This window comes from Acomys minous (genome assembly GCF_964271855.1).
Source record: "Acomys minous genome assembly, chromosome: 4".
NCBI classification, from domain to species: Eukaryota; Metazoa; Chordata; class Mammalia; order Rodentia; family Muridae; genus Acomys; species Acomys minous.
The window spans coordinates 98,831,425-98,846,605 of NC_140486.1; the positions used below are offsets into that span (position 1 = coordinate 98,831,425).

The window sequence follows — 15,181 nt, forward strand, 5'->3', positions numbered from 1 at the left end:
ACATGATAAATAAATCTTAAAAAAAAAAAAAAGAAAGAAAGAAAGAAAAAAAGAAGTTCAAGGGCATCTATAGTCGTATCATAGTTAGAAACCAGCCTAGGATACATGGCACAATGGCTAAAAAGAAACAAACAAGACCTCTCTCCCCAGTAATGGAAGAAAAAGCTAGAAAGAACTATTGACCTGTGACCTGTGACCTGTGACCTGTGACCTGTGACCTAAGATATGAATACAGATAGAGATCATGGGGAGATTTGGAGGCTCCCTTGTCCCGTGGTGACCTGAGTGCCTTCTCTCACTGACACCTGTCTTCTTTTTATGCTCATGAGCTGGGTCCAGCTGCTATTCCCTCTTGAACAGTTATGGCTGCTCCACTGTTGCTCCAGTAGAGGAGGTACCACCGTTAGCCATCATGGCTACAGACCATGCCTGAAAAGTGATGTCTTCCCTTAGCTAGAACTGGGAAAGTGGGAAGGCGTGCATAATTGCAGGTGCAGAAAATCAACAATAGCTCGTGTTTAGTTTTAACTGCGTTTCCCCCAAATTTGCTTAGGTGAAAAGAAGGTAAATTATTATTACTCTTAAGGAAAGGCAGGGAAGTCACATGACTGCTGAGGGGTAGCCTGGTGGTCTCACAAGGCCTTAGAGAACTCACTAAAGAATCCTTTGTGTAGGTATTAAACTCATTATAGTTGACACTAATTATAAAGCATAATCACCTCCTTTCCCTTGTCATCTCAAGGAAAATGTAAGTATGCCAACATATGCCAGAAATTAGTTATCTAGGCCCTAACTTTCATTATACCCAAGTCCCCCAAACCAGATTTCTATTTTAGGATTGACTGGGGCTGAATTGTGCCCAACCCTCAAGTCCTAACCGGCAGTGCCCCAGAATGTGGCTGTGTTTGAGGAAGAGTCTTTAAGGGGGCAATGAAATGAAAACAACAGCATTAAGATGGGACCTGGTCCAATAGGGTTGATGTCCTAATAGGAGGAAGCCATTTGAAGGGGGAGGGGAGGGAGAGGGAGAGGGAGGGAGGTATTAGGCTATGTAAAGAGGTGGGAAGAAGAGGATGCCCTCAAGAATAAACAACCATACCAACACCTTGATCTCAGACTTCCACCTCCAGGATGGTGGGGAAAATACGGCATTGCCCAAGAGCCCCAGGCTTACCATACTGGATAATGGTAGCCCTGGCCGACCAACACTGAATCCAGTCCTCTAGATAAACCTGTGACCGCTGAAATCAGTCTACAGTATGGTTACTTACATCTCAGGGTTATTTCTACTCAACCCTCAAAGCCACTGGGAATCACACCTCCTCTTGCACAGCCCAGGGCCCCCAGGGATCAAATGAGTTAGTTCAGCTGGCGAGCAGTGGATGTGTCTGCTCTTCTGCTTAATGGAAGCCATTGGTCGTAATTAAATCCCTCACTCCCGGCCAACCCAACAGCTGCCTGAGTGGTTTCCTCCTTCCACACTTGTCCTTCCCATCCGTTCTCTGAGCGGTAATAAAGTGATCTCTCCTCATCGTTTACCAATCTCTGGGTTAAAAGCCCCATGGGCTTTGCATTGTACGTGGAATGAAATCTGTGGTACTCCACGTGGCACTCCGCGTGGCACTCCGCGTGGCACTGTCAGCCCCTCTGTAAAGGTGCCGTCATCCCACCACCGTCTAGCCACCCCGAGTCCGGTGTACTTCCTGCCTTTTGTAAGCGCCTGCACAGAGCTTTCTGCAGTTACTTCCTGCAGGACCTTTGGGCATAGAGACTGCTCCTCAAGAGTTAACCCTTCCCTATTCGACCTGTGGCCAACTCCTACTGGCCTTTGGGATCTCAGCTGCCTCGGGGAGACATTCTCCAACCAGTCTCCCAATATCTACACTCTCACCACACCTTCCTCCATCCTATGGCAGGCTACCTTTCTGCCCAATAAGAGCTAAAACTTATGAATATCTCAGGCAGTGTCTTGCTTGTCTGTCACTGTGAAGTCAAGGGTTATGTCTGATTTATCACCGGGGTAGATAGTTCCATGGTTGGATGAATGAATGGACAGATAACACAGAAGGTAAGAATGTCCCCAAACCCTACAGTGCTACACAAATGCTAATTATAATCATGAGATTTTTAAGGCCTGTTAAAGCAGAGCCTGTGTCTTCTTCCCACCCCATGCCTCATTTCCTCAGAAGAAGGTAACTGAGTTGATTAATGGATTCATTATTTGAAAACCACATTATGAATGGACTGTCAGAGCAAACAACTTATGATTTATAGCAATGGGTGAGCTTTTCATGCATCCTAGCTCGTGTAAATCTTGACAGCGGCAGTATGGGCATTTCACTCCCATATTATAGGGGAGGAAACTGAGGCTGAGGAGTCAAATATACTACTCAAGTCTAAATAGGAATAAAAGAAACCCTCTTATAACTGTTCTCCAATGGTAAAGCCAATCACATTACTTAGTACTTACCTTTCCCAGGCAATACATTGTCCTACTACACCCCTATCTACCCTCTAGCATTCACAGCAGCAGTGACTACCTGTACAAGACTGGTCCCATCAATATTGCATCATGAATGGGGGCGGAGCTCATAAGGCACCACCTCTCCCCAAGGAGCTATAGGCAGTTAATTGTTGCACAGGAAGTGGAGCCGTAGCCCCCAAAGCCATACTCATACATTTGCATTGAAGGCAAATGAATGGATCACTAAATAATACAAAAATATATGGACATAGGAGGGAGATTTTAGAAAAAGAGTGAATTCAGCAGAAGAGGAAAATAGATAAGAAAATAGAATGAGAGGGCTTTAATCAAAAAATATCATCTATAGGTATGTAATTGTGAGAAATAACTGTTTTTAAAAGTTCATTCTGTAGATTGCTTTGTTAGCAGAGAGGGTCCTTTTCTGGAATGTGACTTTGTTGAGACAAAAGAATACTTTATATATATATATTTTTCTAGTTCTCTCCTTACTGTACCAAATCTCAAATCCATGTATATTCTGACATTTTACTCTAATCCTCTCATTTTAATCTAATTTGGGTGGAATTTCTATTAAAACTGCTTTGTAGTCTGTAATACAGTCATACTTTTGCTTAATGAAAAATTACATAACTATGCCTTCTAGGGCTGGCCTCTCATTTACTAAATTAGGTATTGTTTTCCAGAAGACTTGGGCTAATATTCACAACAGATTATATTCTCTTTTGATATGATATTCACAAAGTAATTTTTCTAAGAAAATAGATTTTGTCATACAGGTTGAAAGGTGGTGACATAATATGTTAGAAACAGTTAACAGGTCTAATGGTTAAGGGCAATTTTCCTATTGTGTTAAAAAAAATTCCTACAAATAAGCTAGAAAACATTAATATAAAAATTAGTCAAAATCATGACCAAGAGTGCACAGAACATACACCGTAAAGCTAAAATAACCAAAAAAAAAAAAAAGATGAAAAATAAAACTAACAAATTAATACATACAAAGAAGTTCTTGACTACAATATTGCTTTAGGAAACCAAAGACTTTAAAAGCTGAAAAGATTTCGAAGGACAAAGTGTAACCATCAGTAAAAGCAACTTTATAATACCCAGTGTATACTTCTGTCTCTACCTTGGTTACCATGTCTTCTTGGGGTATTAATATAATTATATGAGCAAATGAACCACTTACATATAATTTTTTTTATATTTAATTAAACAAAAAAATACCGTTTGCATCTATTATATCTGCCACCTGGTATCTGGCTAGACTGAATATAAGTTCTTTTATTTGGAAATTTTACTCAATAAGAATCAAGCAGAAGATAAAGAATACGTTTATTTAAGTGAGACTGAAATGATAAGTGTCCTGATAAAGCCATAAGAACATCTGAAGAATGTACTAATAATTGTCGTCTTTAACAGACTTGGAGCCTGCTACTTGAAACAAGTGTATGGAAAATGCCCATCGGTTCGGAGACAGCCAAAGAAAGAGGAGTCTCTGGTTGTGATGTCAGCAACCTAAATGTACCTTTTAGGTAATTTCTTCACTTTTCTGAGCTACAGCGTCTAAATACAAGTTCGAGTTACTTGCTGGAGGGAATAAAAAAAGCAAAAGTCAGGACATAATACCCTGTAATGAATACTAGTTCCCCATGAACTTAGTTCAAATAATCTATAGACCAAAGATATATGCAGAAGGGGACCTCGAGTTTTGATAAATCTGCTCTTCCCTGGCAGCCATTCCTGCTTCCGTTGTCCTGTATCTGTTTCCCACCTTACTAGAGAGGCAGGTGCTCCGTCCTCTGAGCAAAATATGCAATGGACAAGCTGTTGAGGAACTATCTCAAAGTGCCTGTAACATGTCCTATCACTTAGACATAGGAAGAATTGTTCCTGCACTCTAGCATAGAAAACAAATGTCTCTAGTGAGGCCAGCAGCACCGTTTGTAAGAATATATTCAGCCCAATGTGTGTGGGCTACTGACCCGCTCACCTTCTGTGTTCTAACTGTCTAATCCGTGCAGCCCTGTGGTGTAAGTCTTATATTACTGTGCACATGTTGGCAGCCAACGAGGAAGAAACCTGCTATTTCAGGGAAACAAACTGACCCAAAGCCTTAGGTTGTGACTGGCAAATTGGATGCCCCAGTTCATAGCAAGCGGCTCTGACATAGATTTGTGCCAGGTCCCATAAAGACAGGATATAAATCAGGGCTATTCAGGAGGAATGCTTGGTCAAGAAGAATAAAAACTATTGCCTTGATCAAAACCAATTATTCAAACAAGTCAGTAGCTCCTGGACAATACCTGGCTTAGATCCCAGCCTGTGTGACCGGGTAGCTAACTCACCGTTTCTACCCCCACCCTACTCCCATCCCCCCCCCCAAAAGACACCTGAGTCTAACACGCTAGTGAATATCCCAGTTCAGACATAACAACCATTCACTCACTCTACAACTTTTGGTGAAGAACTCCTGTGCATCCTTTGCTCCTCTAGAAACAGAGAGTACGTCAGTGAGCAAAACGTGTCTGTCTGCACAGGGGCTATAGTCTCACATAGATAAAGAAACACAAAGGAAAATCAGTAAAATGTGAGTACCATCTGCTGAGGGCACTGTGAGGAAAAGCGAAACAGGGAGAGGTGCCTTGGTCCCTCTGTAGCAAAATGACACGTGGTAGGTAACTTGGAGCCAGCAGGCACTTATTCCTCACCATTCTGAAGGCTGAGAAATCCAAGATAAGTTGTCAGCCGAGGAGTGGTAGCGCTTTTCACAGGAACCGCCTAGATGTGAACACAACAAGCCTGCGTCTTCAAACCCATTTATCGGGCCTAACCTCATCGACGACGGGGACTCCCACTTCATGACATAATCACACGGTGAAGACTTCAGCTCCATTTATTTTGATTTATTTATCCTTAATGTGTAATAGTTGTAGACATGAGAGGAGTAATGCTACCCCATTGTTCACTCAATTCTAACACATAAATGGTAGGAGGACACATTTCAGAGACCACGGCAACCGACATGAGGAGCTCTGACCTGGGGCAGGAGGGATAAAGGATGCTCATCTACCGCACAACTTCAGTGAGTAGGAAAGGTCACTCTAGATGGATAAATGCATTAGTTAATCTCCCAGGTAGAAAACCTACAGAATGAGGATGGGGGTAATGAATAAATAAAAGAGGCGTTATCGCCTTTGTACCAGGCTTTGGCGTCAGTCTTGAGCAGTATGCTATACGTCCGGGCATATGAACGTTCTCTGCTTTGTAGAGTGCATTAAACATTTACAAGAATATGGTAAGTTAAGCTTGCAGTATTAATTAAATATTTAGGGATCTTAGCTTTCTGCAGCAGCTCTTATTTACATGTTTGGGAAAATATAATTTGTTAAATCTGTAACCTGTAAATTTATTTGTAATATAAGGAGCATATAAAGAATTAGAATGCTAAGCTCTTATACTTTTGAAAATATGCACTGATTAATAAATTCTTAAGGCTAATCCATTGGGCACTGTAAAAGCACAATGAGACTTGAGTGGTTCTCCGTGAACAAAGGCCCTTAATTATGTTATCTGTGATAAAAACTAAGACTGTTTTATCAAGAGGAACCAGGTAGATGCTTGACGTGTAGATGGTCCTCTAATGAACTGCACATTCTCTGTTCAGGGATGTGGGCAGCTTCCTGACCCCTTGGTGTTCTTACAATCAAAGCAGAAGTGAACTTTCTAGTCTTTCAAAGCCAGGATAGAAGCCCTTGCAAGGTTTGAGTGGGTCACTTGGCACTCTCTCCCTGAGGGAAAACAAGCCAACATAAGAACAGAGTGGACACTGCCAGGGCTTTGTCACACCAGGAGGCCCCTGTGCCATGGCAGAAGACAAAGCCAGTTTACCACTGAACAAAGCGGCCATCAGCCCTTAGGTAGCTAGTCTTCAGTGGGGGTGTATGAACAGTAAATCCTTACGCTGTCTCCACTGTTAGCTGCCAAGGTAACTATTGTCACAGGAGGGACCTCAGCAAACAGAAGCCACCCAGCCAAGATCACTAGCCCCAGAACTTGGAGCCGTCAGAATAATCTACTATTTTAAAACATTTTGGTTGTGAGAAGGTTTTTTTTGTTTTGTTTTGTTTTGTTGTTTTTGTTTTTTGTTGTTGTTGTTGTTGTTTTGCCATAATGGATAGACAGTGATTATCCTACAAATGCTCCCTTTGGCATTTTGTGAATGTATTTTTTAGTTAATAAATGCCGTGTGTCCCTAGGTGTTAACTTTCTATCTTTGAATCATCAGTCAGACATGCTCATTTTCACTCTGCCCATACTCGAGAGTAGCAATAGCACACACTTTATCTAATATTTCAAAATTATCACCTATTAAGATACCCAGACAAAGAATATTTTCTTTCTGCTTTTCCAGGAAACAGTTGAAAACTAACTTAATAATGAACAGTTTCCAAGCAACATTCCACTCTAGAACTCACGGGAGTTATAAAACAACCCCCAAACTAAGAGGGCGGAATGGCTCACCCTTTAAATTCTTTATACCTTGAAGTCTTTGATTTAAGTCATTATTTAAAAAAAAAAATCAAATCACTCAGTGCTCTTAATAAAGCATTATTATTTTAAGGAAAAAGGATAAAACTTTCCAAATGCGAATGTTTAGCTGGGCTGGAGCGAAGGCATTAGCTAGGAGATGGATGGCTGTGCTATCACAAGATCACTGGAACCGAATTCCCGTTAGATTAGTCTTTACTCAGAATGAATGTTTGTAATTATGAAATGAAATAAGTTTTAATTTAAATTGCCTAAAAGGGGGAAACCAAATATTGTGTAATTGCAGGAGAAGAAATCTGAGATGGAAAACAAGATAGTGTTATTTACAAGTAAAAGGGCTTTGGGGGAATTATGAGGCTTTAATGTGCATATTTGTAGGATTTGGGGTGGCAGGATTTGGAACTGAAATATTTTTCATCAGTGCTTATTTACACTGTGCAGGCAAGAAATGGAATCCCAGACACATCTGATATTGGGCTGATTTAAACCTTTTATATCCCTACTAAATCTGAAAAGACTCAATGTTAGCCACACATAATGGAAGTAATCACGGGGTGTGATAAAATTACTATTTGAAAACCACATGCAACTTTTAGGCTCAAATCCAGAACTATAAAATCCACCTAGAGACATAATGAGCCTTCCTTTCTTCTTCAGAGAGGAGTAAGAGCAATAAGGAGAAAACATGTCCTTCGACTCCCCGTAGCTCTTGCCACCTGAGCTCAGCCCCCAGATGGCTTGGCAGTGCTCTGTTGCAGAGCTGCCCACCAGGGTCATTTTGCTCCTCTGGAGGACAGCCATCCACTGTGCTTGGCAAAGGGAGACATGGGTGACTTTTTGTCTCTGCTTTTCATTTCCGCTGTCCTCTTTCCCAAGCCTTACTTCTTACAGTCAAGAGTCCATAAGAGACAAGTCTGTCAGGTACCTTTCTGACACCCTATCCCACTCACCTATGGAAACTCTTAACCTACTCCAACATTTTCTGAGATGAAACTTGATATTCTCTCTTGTACTGTGGATCCTAGATTTAGAATTCCAATTATGGATGGATGTGGGCACAGGTCAGATAACTGGGAAGAGAAAAGAAAAGGAGCTCTAAAGAGACTGAGTGAGTGTGGTAGAATAGATGAGATACAAAAGTTGAGTGGGAGCTGCAGGAGATGGGAAAGAGACAAGGAGAAGCAGGCAGGAAGAACAACAAGAGCCAAGTATGGATGAAAAGTCTACGATGCTGCCAGCAAGATGGGTCAGTGGAAAAAGGTGCTTGTCACCAAGCCTGAAGACTGGAGTTCCATCCTCAGAACCCACGTGACAGAATAAGAGCAGTAACTCCTGCAAGATGTCCACAGATCTTCACAGATGTGAGTAGACTCACCACACACACACACACACGTGCACACAATTGAAACAAGAAACTATGGTACATTCACACTATGGGATACTACTCAGCTATTAAAAACAAGGAATTCCTGAAATTTGTGGACAAATGAATTGAACTAGAAATGATCATAATGAGTGAGTTAACTCAGAAGCAGAAAGACTCAAATGGTGTATACTCACTTATATCTGGACACTAGCGCAAGGGGTATGTCCCATGAAAGTCTTTACTTACCAGGAAAGTGGGACAGAGGGTAGGACATCCTATTGGGACTCTAGGTGAGTGAAGCAAGGGAGAAATAGAAGGATCCGGAGGGTCCTAGAAACCTACAAGTAGAACACTATGATGGGCAGATGTGGGCCCAGGGGTCCTGCTCAAACTATGGCACCAGCCAAGGACAATATGTGCAGTAAACTTTGAACCCCTACCCAGATCTAGCCAAAGAACAGGACGTTCTTCACAGTTGAGTGGAGAGTAGGGACTGACTTTCACATGAACTCTGGTGCCCTATATTTGAGCACGTCCCCTGGATGGGGAGGCCTGGTGGCACTCAGAGGAAGGATAGCAGGCTACCAAGAAGAGACCTGATACCCTATGAGCATAAACAGGGGGAGGAAGTCCCCCTCAGTCATAGGGGAGAGGAGTAAGGGGAAAAAGGGAGGGAGAGAGGAATGGGAGGATACAAGGGATGGGATAACAATTGAGATGTAATATGAATAAATTAATAAATATATTTTTAAAAAGAAAGAAAGAAACACACAAACGCACATTCTGATTAAGGATCTTTTTCCCCTGGCAAGAACATCACTGTTTATTTTGAACCTCCTTTTTCTTTCAAGGCCCTGTCCCCTTTCAAAGAACAGTAAAGACAGCTCATAGTTCACAATATATTTCAGTTCCTCTTCATTTGTTGCACAGTTGTCATGAGAAAAATAGGAGCCTACGCATTTAGATGTGGTGGTGCAAGTCTCAGCACTGTGGGGACCGAGACGGGAATAATGCTATGAGACTGAAGCTAAACTACTCTCATAGCAAGCTTCAAGACACCATAGCAAATAAATAAAGCGGTGTCCTGGCTAGGTACTACATTTCCCAGAATCCCTGTGGTCTGATGTGACTGAATTCGGGCAAAGGAATACAGACAGAAGTGATGAACTCTACTATTAAAATCTAGGCCAGAAAAAGTTTCCATTAAGCTCATCTGAATGTTTCTTTCCCCTTATGCATCTGGGAAGGGAGAGAACCCAAGGTGATTTGGAAAACCTCCCTTGATCCAGACCACAGGCACCCTATATCATATGTTCTCTCTGTGTTGGAAACAATCAAAAGGCATACATCTGGGAGTTTGCAGATATTTTTTTTCTTTTTGTTAGTATTATGTTTGTTTTGAAATTGCAATCTTATTGTCCTAAACACTAATTAAGCCAAAGGAATCATTTTCTAAGGCCTAAAACTCAGGCAGTTTAGAAAAAATTTGGGAAGGTCCAAGAAACTTCCTGATTCTCTGAAAATCAGTATCTTCAAAAAGTCACCTATGAAGCTGGGCTCCACCTGTAAATCTCACACTGCCCAAGCATGAGGTCCGGAGTTTGGATTCCTGTAACCCACATAAAAAGGCAGGCACAGCAGGGCACACCTAGAACCCCTGCACCAGGAAGGCAAAGGCAAGCAGATTCTTGGAGCTCACAGGCCAACTTATCTAACTGAACCAGTGATCTCCAGGTTCATCAAGGGTCTTGTCTGAAAAGCATGGTGGGAAGCAATTAGGGAAGACACCCAATGTTGACCTCTAGCCTCTACACACATGCACATATGCACACCCTACCTACAGGGGTGAGAAGATGGTCAATGAATTGCTTGCCATACCAGCAGGAGGGCCTGAGTTGATTCCCTGGGTCCATGTTAAGCCCTAGCTGGGACGCCTTGTCTGGCCTCAGACAACTGAGAGAAAATGCACCTGGCTCTGCTGCAACTTGAGGTGCCAGGGTGAGTTGGTACCATTGGGGGCCTCCCATTCTCTGGGGAAAGGGAAAATAGGCGGAGGGGGCATGAGGATAGGACTTGGAGGAGAGGAGGAAAGGGGGCTAGGACCAAGCTTTAAAGTGATTAAATAAATAAATAAATAAATAAATAAATAAATGGAAAAAAAAAGAAAGGCTATGAGGGCTTAGAGTGTAAATCAGCTGGTAGAGTCCTTGCATATCATGCATGAAGCCCTGAGCTCTGTAAAATCCATCAGTTCTCCAAAAAATATTTTTTAAAAAATAAATGAATAAAATAGTAAGGATGAGGGCTAAATAAATAAACAAATAAGTGAGTAAGTGTTGACCTTTTGTATGATGATATACATTTGATACCCAGTACTGAAGAGGTGGAGACAGGTAGATTCCTCCGACTCATTGGCCAACCAGCTCTGCCTAATGAAAGAGATTCTGGCCACTGAGAGGCCCTGTCTCAAATGACAGTATGCAGAGCTCCTGAGGAACAACACTGTCCTTTAATGTCCACACACAAACCCATATACACAAACCCATACACACACATGTACAAAGAACAAATGCAGGGCCATCCGTCTACACCCAGAATCATTTTAGCACTCCTGTCTAAGCATGCTCGTTAAGGTAGGTTCCTCCATGTCCAGTCTGAGCAGCCGTTGTTGAGATGATTCACCAAGGCTCCCCAGTACTTAAATTTAGAAGTTCATTGACCAATGAACTCCACAGTCTCATGAGATTATCATCATTCGCTCACTCAATTGATGTCTTATCAGATATCTATCTCTACTGATTAAATATTCCAATAATCAAGTCTTGGGCTTAAGCATTGACAAAATGCAGCCAGCTTACTGCTCGCTGCTGCCAGACAATGGGTCATGAGAACAGTTAAGAACTGTAAAGCACGAAATGGGGGGTCACAGTGTAGGTACCACAAGTTGGGCACATGTAATATTATGGACACCATGTTCAGACCATGACCATTACTGTTTTATTTAGCCAGGTTATTTTATAGACAAATCAAAACTCAGCAACATCAAGCAGCATACAGAAGTTGCACAGATAACTCTTTCATTCTCAGCCTGTTTTCCAACACTTGAGTGAAATACCCGAGGCTGGTTGACTTAGGGAAGGACAGAGGTTTCTTTGACTCTCAGTTCAGGGAATTAGCAAATCTCATGTCAGCATCAGCTTGGCTCTGGGGAGGAGCTCATGGTGGCAAGTGGCCAAGTGATGGAAGCGTGTATGGAAGAAGTCACATCACAAAAGACAAAGTCAGAAGGCAATTTGGGGTCAAGCTTAAGCTTATCATAGCTCACTCTCAACAGTCTTCATTAATCCCAGGAGAGCCAACTTGTTCTCCTCTGTAGGCAACTCCCTCTGTGATCTAAGGATCTTCTTCTGGACCCCACTTCTTAAGGCTCTCACCATTTCTCAGTATCACCCCATTAAGGAGCAAAATTCCCAATCAAGAACCCTTGGCTGATACCCTGAAACCATCTGCAAACCATTGCAGCTACTGTCAGGGTTAAGAGTGTATATGAAGTTCTATCTGATTCCAAAGTCATTTATTAGTTGTATGGATTTGGACAAATTGGTTAAATGCCATAAATCACTATTTCCAATCTGAGATGCTATCGCAGTCCTAAGGAAAAAGAATTTCCATAAGAATTAAGTAGCAGAGCTTAACTGTTTGCACACCAAGATATACCTGATATGCACTATGTTCTTCTAGTGCTTTTGGACATGTGCAAAAATCTGATCCCTTGACTGAGTTGCTTCTGGAATGGTGGTAGAGGAAGAGAAAGATTAAATAAATATTCAGTGTTTATTGTGATCAATTTTTCCAGATGGCGGGTTTTTTTTTAAGCACTGCTTTTCAAGCTACAGATGAGTCTCAGATGGTAAAATGCTTGCCTAGCAGGAACAAAGCCCTCGGTTTGATCCTCAGGACTGCAGAAACATGATAGAGCCCTGCACGCCTATAATACCAGCACTCACAAGGTGGAGGCAGGAGGATTGAAAGCTTGCAACCTAAGCTTCAAAGGGAGTTCAGGGTTAGCCTGATCTATGTCAGATCCCGTCTCAAAGAAGAGAATGAGAGAGAGAGAGAGAGAGATTCCTTTACTCATGTTGAGACCTTGGAAAAGTACAGCTGGGATGAGGTGACTGTCACAGGGGGATCCAGTTCACGAGCCAGTGTTCACTTTCAGCTCTGGAGCATTCCAAGAGAGCAGTTCCACATACATTTCCGCGCTGTGAGACGGATCCTGTCAAGAGCCCACTCAGGAGAGCCTGGCTGTGTGGCACAGCCCACTCGCCTGAATCTCTGGCACTCCACGTGCTTCAGGGCTCAGCCAAGGACTCCCTGGAGAACTGAGAAGTGCGCGTGCAGAGAGACCCTGGGACTCTACTGAGAAAGGACTGGAGGGCTGAGACTGAGCTTTCAGGCAGCAGAGCCGGTCAGGGCTTGTAGATTCAGGACTCGGAGACTGGGAATCTTCTTCATCTCATGCTAATTCTGTTAAACGCTATCTAAAAAATACTTCTGTTGAGCTAAGCTGTAAGGTGTTTACAGTTGAATCTTTGGGAGTCCAATTTCCAAGTTCAAACCATTACTAGTACCGAGTTATGAGACACTGGGTCCAGTCTCCAAAGCTCTGTAAACCCTGGCTCTCTTGACTGTAAACAGGTAATTTATAATCACTCCTACCTTCTAGGATTATCAGTAATTCACTTCCAAAGTACCTAGCAAGATGTCTTTAAGCAATGCTTAAGCAACTTCCCCCTACCACCCAGAGTCCCAAAAGCCTTCTGACCTTTCTTCCTCTCCTATTTTGGTGAAGAATATAATGTTGACATTTATGCTGTGGTATGCTAGTGGACTGCCATGATTACTCTTTCAGGCTTATTGATGTTTTAAGCCACACTGTCAAATGTAATCTGTTTTGCTTTGAAGGGCTGGGGAAATTTGTGTTTAGGGGAATGGCCGTGATTAACTTATGTGCTAGAGTGTGAAGTGACGGCAGGTAGGACAAGGAGGTTCAGGCTTACAGCTGGAAGACCCCTGGGGGTTCCTTATCAGCAGCCTCGAAACCACATCATGACAGGTCCATGCTAAGGATAATAGACATTGTTGTGTTCTATATTTGGTCTGTGGGGGGGGGGGGCGGGCTTGTAAATTCAAATTGATGGGATTTAAAAGTAGCACCATGGAGCCCTCATGAATAGGATTAACTCCTTTAAGAAAGACACCCAGAAAACAACTCCCGCCACTTCAACCATGAAAGGACATGGGGGAATGACATCACCTGTGAAGCTGGAAATGAGCTGTCACCAAACAGGGATTCTGACAGCACCTTGATCAATGGCCATCTCTGCCTCCAGAACTATGAGAAATAAATGTCTGTCCTTTATAGAGAGTGTGCTTTATGGTATTTTGCCAGGGTAGTGCAAACAGACTAGGCCACTCCTGTTTTCCTGGGTGCTTGCTGTGGAACACTGGTCTAACAGATTTTCCTGCTGCACACTCGGTTTTGCCACCACAACAGGGCTTTGTGGTAGTTAATACCACCATTCCCCTTGAATGAATGAGGAAACAGACATAAGGAAAACTTAAAAATCTCCAAGACCACTAGTGAGTGACATGGAAGGAGTCAAATGCTGGCTCACTGCAGAAGAAGGCATCAAGTCTCAGCCACTCATCTCACTACCTGCCCACCCCACCACCCACCACCCTCACCCCACCCCGTTTCCTGTAAAAAAAAAAAAAAAAAAAAAAAAAAAAAAGCTCCTCCTGGAAAGACTGAGCCTCACAATAAACTCAGTGTGTTAGAAGCAAGTCAAACTCTACTACGGCTGTGGTCTCCCTCTTAACAAAGTAATATGATTAGTCTAGACAGGCAAAGCCCAGTCCTGTGGCTCAGATATGAAATTTTAAAATAAGTAAACATGCTGGCTAATTTTATGTCACCTTGACACAGGCTAGAGCAGTGGTTCTCAACCTTCCTGATGCTGCAATCCTTTAATAAAGTTCCTCATGTTGTGGTGAACCCAACCATAAAGTTATTTTTGTTGCTACCACTATTATAAATTGTCATGTAAATACTTTTGGAGATAGAGGCTTGCCAAAGGGGTTGCAACCCACAGGTTAAGAACCACTAGGCTAGAGTCACTTGACAGATGATAACCTCATCTAAGAACATGGAAGAGTAAAGTGTAATCGATGATAGAGAACACTGGCTAAGCCAAGGACCAAAAGATAGAATTAAAATCTGCACATGGAGCATGATAGAGAATTGACACTAGAAATTTAAATATGTGATGTGGTCAACATTGGTCTTAACCAGTCTCAGAATACCATACAGAAAAAAGGCAAAGAGATAAAAAGTAAAGATAAAATATGACAGTTACAATGTATTGAAATTAGAGATAGAGAGACATAAAATATGCAAATAAAAATGGAAATAAAAATTGTAATAATAAATTTTCTTGACTTAAAAAGAAGGAAGGAAGGAAGAAAGAAAGAAAGAAAGAAAGAAAGAAAGAAAGAAAGAAAACACCTCCACAGGCTATAGTCAAGCCTGTAGAGCATCTCCTTAATTAGTGTTTGATTGGAAAGGGCCCAGCCCATTACTCATGGAGACATCCCTGGGTTGGTGATCCTGAGTTCTATACGAAAACAGACTGAGCAAGTAATGATGAGCAAGCCAGTAAATAGCACCCTTCCATGGCCTCTGTATCAGCTCCTGCCCACCAGGTTTCTGCCCCAGC

The 15,181-nt window shown here is 42.3% G+C and overlaps 1 long non-coding RNA gene across 1 annotated transcript in view; it reads left to right on the forward strand.

Annotated features, from left to right (window-relative positions):
• LOC311595419 overlaps positions 1–15,181 on the forward strand; it is a 75,220-nt gene that overhangs the window by 24,450 nt on the left and 35,589 nt on the right. Inside the window, exon 2 of the long non-coding RNA XR_014778438.1 lies at positions 3,908–4,020. This is a non-coding gene — a long non-coding RNA (uncharacterized lncRNA). The remainder of the gene's footprint in view (positions 1–3,907; positions 4,021–15,181) is intronic.